Source organism: Elephantulus edwardii, unplaced genomic scaffold (assembly GCF_000299155.1).
Source record: "Elephantulus edwardii isolate Elephantulus edwardi_28Jun2011 unplaced genomic scaffold, EleEdw1.0 scaffold00088, whole genome shotgun sequence".
In the NCBI taxonomy this organism is placed as follows: domain Eukaryota; kingdom Metazoa; phylum Chordata; class Mammalia; order Macroscelidea; family Macroscelididae; genus Elephantulus; species Elephantulus edwardii.
This window is the reverse complement of record NW_006399838.1, coordinates 668,089-674,281: the sequence shown is the minus strand read 5'-3', so window position 1 is coordinate 674,281 and position 6,193 is coordinate 668,089. Positions and strand designations below refer to the sequence as shown.

Sequence of the window (6,193 nt, the reverse complement as noted above, 5' to 3'; positions counted from 1 at the left end):
ACTTGACTTTTGGTGGAGGATTTATGAGAATGTCTGGTCTCTGTAACACTGGCTCCTATAAAAATCCAAGTCTCATGTGCAATAATTTGCCATAACATCATAGTACCTTTGCTTTAACTAAAGGGGGGAAAAGGTTATGGTAAAAAGCTTTTATTAATAACAGACTGTATATGATTTTATAGGCAACCAATCATTAGATTAGTGGACCAATTTGACTTCCTTTACTTAAAACCAATATTCCAGTCAAGAAAGATGAACCCAAAATGCATCCTCTTATAGTGACCAACTTAACTAAGTTCAAATGAAGTCAATGGTGTATCCCATTAGCATGCTGTATTGTAAACCAATAAAACAAGCCCTCCCCCACCTCAGGCCCTCGGCAGACATAGATAAATGACTGTGCACTGCATGATGGTACCCTTAGGTGAGACCTTTGGTTCATGCAGTCAGCTGCCACAGAGGCTGCACTCCAAACCTGCAGCCCTGGCACCCAAAGTCAGTCAGCGGTGGTGGCTTGGGGCATCAGCCATGCTGCTTCCACAACAGTAGGTGAAGACTGTTGTCAGACATGCAGGTGGTAGAGACCAGGTCTGTGTCACTGTGCCCGTCCAGTCCATTTAGTCAGGATATTCTGCCTTCCAGAAAGCTTGAGCCCCTCTCTGATTTCCTGTCCTCTGGCAGAGGCCAGCGGTTGATCTGGCTTTCTGCCCACAAGTCCATGTATCCAAGTAGTGGTTGTCAAATAGCAGAGCAAAGATCTCTCCAAAGCCAAGCAAGGCCAAGTTCACGATCTCAGGAGTCTTGATTACCCTGAGAATATCACAATTGGCAAAGCCCAACTGGCAGAGACCAACATATTGCTGAACTATAGACGATGACTTTGCCATCATAAGGAAGTCTTGACTCTGGGCAGATACTTCCAGCCTCGAGACAGACAATGTCTTAAGTACTTGCAGCTGATTTCTCTCCCAAATGGCCAGAACTTAATTTCATATTTGTCTGCACTTAAGAGGATGTAGCCTTCAGGACTGTGCAAGAGAGATTTGACTTTGCACTTCTGTAAAATCAACTTGGTAATCCATTCCATGTGCCCAGTCAGTGTGTCCAGGCATGGCCCTGCAGATAAAGCCCTTCCTTTCACAGTGAAGTCTGCAGACCCAGTTAACAGGATATCCGGGTCACCACTGTAGTCCGCACTAAACATGGCCCCGTGTGTCCGCAGAAGTGCTGGGTCTGCGCTCCGGAGCTCCATTCTCAGCAGGCCACAGTGTTGTCAAACGAATGTGCAACAAGCCTCTGCTCATCAGACTTGGGCCTCTGCACAAGTGTGGACCTGGACACCATGAGCACACTGCCCTGAGTCACCTCCCACAGCTTTGCAGATAAGTCATCAGTCCCTGTACAGAGAAGTCCATCCCCGCAGAAAAGCGCATACACTCTGGCTCGGTGTCCCACTAATGATGAGGTCTCAAGGGCTTCATGGTCCTTGAGTTGCTTCCTTTTCAAAATGGTCTTCGTATAAGCCTTCTTCCAAAGCATCCTGAACAGAACCATCTATCTGCCAGCCCAGATTTTTTACCTGCACTTTGCCTCACCTTTTTACAGGCACTTATCACCTTAGTCCACTGTTTAGAGACCAGGTGGCTTGTGAGTGAAGTCTGAGGATCGAGCCATTTTAACAACTAAAACCAGCCCTCCAGGGGCAGGGGTTTGAGGAAGTCCCCTTGAAGAGAGTCTCCAGGTTACTGGAGAGACGCCTGCGCTGGGCTGCCCCACTCAGACTCATCAGGGATCCTTAGTTCCCTTTTCCTTACGTCCGTCAGAGAAAGAAATTTAACAGAAATGTTATCAAACCATGTCTCGAAGTCCTTTCTCTCCATAAGGTTATGGGAAAATGTACCTACTCAAGTGCCCTGGGGCCCGAGACCTCGTGCCAGGCACACACCCACCAGGCATACTTGGGCACAGAGCCTGGCAGAGGCCGGTCCTTTCTGCAACTTGGTGCCAGGACCTGCGGCAGCCTCCTCTCATGCTGCTTTTAATGTGAGCTAACTTAGTAACACATGCTATATAAACACATACTAGGACAATAATTAGATCTTTCATCATGCATTTCTTTCCTTTGACTATCATGTTGTGTTATAAAAAGATAGCTTCTTTCAATGGTATTATTGACTACAGTTTTTGTAACATTTTACCAAAAAAAAAGACAGTGAGGCTTGAGTGGTTAAGAAAATGGCTCGTGAAAACTTAACCTAAAATCTTCATATTTAAAACTTCATCCTTTGTCACTGTTAATACAACTAGTTTGTCTATCTGAATTTTTACAAAGCAAATTCCTTCTAGCTAGAGTCTTATGGTAAAATGCTTAGAACATGGCTTATCTATGACAGCAAAAAACCTTGCAAAATTTAAATTCAGCTTGGAAGGTTGTCAAAATACTAATCCTGTTACATTTGTCCGACAATTTTCCTCCCTAAAATGCTTCCCTCCTTGTAGGCCAGTCTTCTCAATCATCCTCCGGGTGCACAGGGTAATCTCTTTACATCATTTGTAAGGTAATCTCTCCAAGTTCTGTGCTTCATGGTATCATCTTCCTCAAAAGTCCTGTGGGCTTGGCTTCCTTCTGAGGCCCTGTGTTTGAATTACAACCCTTGATAAGAAGTTACTTATGTATGCATGTTTCTTTGTATCTCTGAGTTTCTCTCTTTGTGTGTGTGTGTGTGTGTGTATGCAGGAATAAGATTGTACATTCAGATTTTTATTTCTTGTTTTTGTGGAAATAATTGAAAAGACAGATGCTAAATTGTACACATATATCACCTTTAGAAAAACACACACTTCTACAATGTTGTAATTTTCTCAGAAAATTTGAGCTTTATGGGAATTGTGATATTATTGTCGTTATTTGCTTTTAGATCTTCCCTTGTTTTTATACTTTTTTAAATGTTCAGCATCTTATCTAACCAACTGTATTGCTAGACTTTGAAGGGATTGTCATGAATGTCTTTAATTACCTACAATATCAGTTTCACAGCTGAACTAATGCACTTGAGGCTAAAAGCATTGCGGAAGAGTTTATCTAGGAAATGGCTCATAAATTCGAAGGGATAAATGCCACCTCCTGTACCGACCTTCTATATTTTATTGCTAACCTATCTTGCAAAGAGGGCAGTGAAACCACAGGTGCTGAAAAATTAGTGAATTATTTGTACTTGTAAGAGTCACATGTTAAATTTCACATTTCCTTTTTCAGATATATTTATACTCAGTTCTCACATGGCCATATGTTCCTTCGTCAATTTTTGTTTAAATCAGCTTTTCCTTTCTCGATAACTTCTAAAAGTAAAAAGAAGAAAAAAAGATAAATCTAAGCAGATTCTCACTAGTTACTTAACAGGCTACGCCTTCACTTTCTCTGAGCACGTCCAGCACATCACTCTCCCGAGAACTGTCCAGGGAGCGTACAGATGAAACAGGGCCATCTGTCAAGCTGGAGAAGATCTCACACCAAGCCGGACAGGTAGTACTTTGCTGCAGTCCCTGATTGAGCCATTTATAGAGGATTTATACATGGCAAAGCAACGTAATCTGATTTAGCAGCTCCGGCTGTGTGTTGAGAAGATCATGCAAAGAAGATTGTGACTCACATACAGATACGTTGGCCATGAAAAAAAAAATTCACATTGTAATATATCAAAGCATCAGTTAGGAAAGAGATAAGAGGAATGTGGTGAACTTTTAACAAAGAAGAGAACCTTCTTAGGAAATACTTTAACAAGATCTGTTTTTAAACTTTGAGGCTTTGTTAACAACAGCTCATAAATTACCTGTCAGAGAAAGACAAAAATCTGAATCCTAACAAGTATAATCCGGAACATTTTCCGACTTGCTTACAAATGCTTCCCAAAATACACTAAATAAATAACTTATAGAAATAACTTACACTGTTTTGAGGTTTCACAGGAAAAGAAAGGTAATGAGCAATTCTTTCATAATATTTTCCTTAAGGAAATAAATCTATCTATCTATCGGTCTGTCTATCTGTCTGTCTGTCTATCTCCTAACAACTTTAATCCAGAGCATTTTCTGTCTTGTTTATAAATGCGTCCCCCAAAATATAATATATGAATAAATATCCCACAAAAAGCATTTATTTGTGATTTTTGAGACTGCACAGAATAGATATGGGAAGAAATAATTTTTTCATAATACTTTTCATCTTATAATAAAATGAGTTTTATTAATTTTAAAACAACTACAGTGAATTTTTAAAAATTTTCAACTAGTTTATTTACAAAATTCAAATACATTGTTTTCAAGAACAAACTCTTTCAATTTCCCTCACCTCCCCACCTATCGAATTGAACAACCCCATGATTAATCTCCCCTCCCCTACACATCCTCGGCCCCCTGCTCCCAGCCTCTCCACCCCTCTAAGAGCCTCATGCTCATTCTACAAGAATGGTTTCATACAACAGTGATCCTTCTGGGACTGAGTTCGTTCACTCAGCATAATACACTCGAGTCCCTCCCAAGTTAGGTAATAATTTACAAAACCATTGTTGCTGCGTGCTGCACAGTGTTCCATTGTGTGAATGTACCATAATTTCTCAGTCCATTCGTTTGTGGTTAGACATTTGGGCTGTTTCCATCTGCATCACTGGAAATGATAAATAAGAAGTAACACTGCTCATAGATTTATACTCAAATTTAAAGTTAAAAGCAAGACAGTTAGTAAAGACTTTCAGTTGTTATTTTAGGTTTATATCTAAAAATAAAATAAATAAAGCTCTCTGATTATTTTATTTAATATTTCTCAAAGAAATGTTATTAAGTGAAATTGTAGTACTTTTAAACCAAAATTCTCAGATCAAATGAAATTCTAAATTGGAATAAGCTTAGAAATCATAAAACATGGCTATTTTATTTAACACCCCAAAATTAACCTGTGGTTCAGAAACCAGCACATCACACGTATACACATACATGCATGTGTGCATGCACACATAGAGACAACCGGGAGGAGAGAGGGAGGTCCAGAAGTTTACCTTATTACAAAAGACATCCCGGTATTAGGAGAACAATGATGATCCTGTTATCAGAAGGGCTCTTGTCGTACTTCTGTGCTATCCTTTGTTGACTGTAGAAAGAAAAGTGACTGTTAACATCAAGAGTTATTCTAGAACTCTCAGTTTGTCCTTTGTTTTCTGCTTTTGAACATAATAGTTTCAGAAAATAACAACATCCGATAATTTTTTTCTGTTTCGTTGCTGAATTAAGAAAAAAACCAAACTATCCAATAATCATGGCTGAACACAGACAATGTGACCGTTATCTGAGACACACACACACAAAATTCAAATATTTCTATCTTGTAATGAGCACCTGCTACTTCTTTATTAATTACCACTCTGCTGTCAATTTCTTCCTCTTGCCTTACAAACAATATCTATTAAGATTTAAGATATTCTTTGTTGAAGAGTCTCCACTTTCTAAACATTTTGAGTCTGTTGTCTTGAATCTTTCATAAGTTGCCACACAAGCTCAAATGAAGCCAGTTTCTCTAACAGCCTCTTGCTGAGATAGTACTCATTATGCACATCCTCCCACCTGACAAAGATCTCTAAAATGAATTCATTTAACTACAAGAGTACATCCAGTGATACCTGGCTAGAGGAAAATGGTAGTAAAATGTAAAGGGCGATAGGGGTGGAAGGAGAAGAATAAGGATAGACAGGGACAAAACCACGGGGAAGGAAATGGGAAGAATCTGGGTGAAAAGACAGGATAATAATGGGAAAGGTCCAGTGGTGATTAATTTTATAAAGCATAATTCATGAGACATATTGTGATGGGCTGTTAGATGTATTGCAATGGGAAATTCTGCTGTTAGGGACCTCTCCAAAGTACTGGAGAGCAATGGTGTTTCTTTGGAGACTAAGGTGCATCTGATACAGGCCATGGTCTTTCCTATCACTTGTTAGGCATCAGAGAGTTGGATAATGAATAGGGAAGATAGAAGGAGAATTGATGCCTTTAAACTGTGGTGTTGGAGAAGAGTATTGAATGTACTATGGACTGCCAAGCAAACAAAGAGCTTCATCCTAGAGATGGTTAAACCAGGTTGCTTCTTGGAGGCAAGGTTTCTGGGGGCTTCGTCTGACATACTTTGGACATGTTGTAAGGAGGG

General features: G+C 39.8%; 1 pseudogene; it reads right to left on the bottom strand.

Annotated features, from left to right (window-relative positions):
- Positions 1 to 522: 522 nt before the first annotated feature.
- LOC102850462 lies at positions 523 to 1,880 on the bottom strand (annotated as a pseudogene).
- Between the last annotated feature and the right edge of the window lie 4,313 nt (positions 1,881 to 6,193).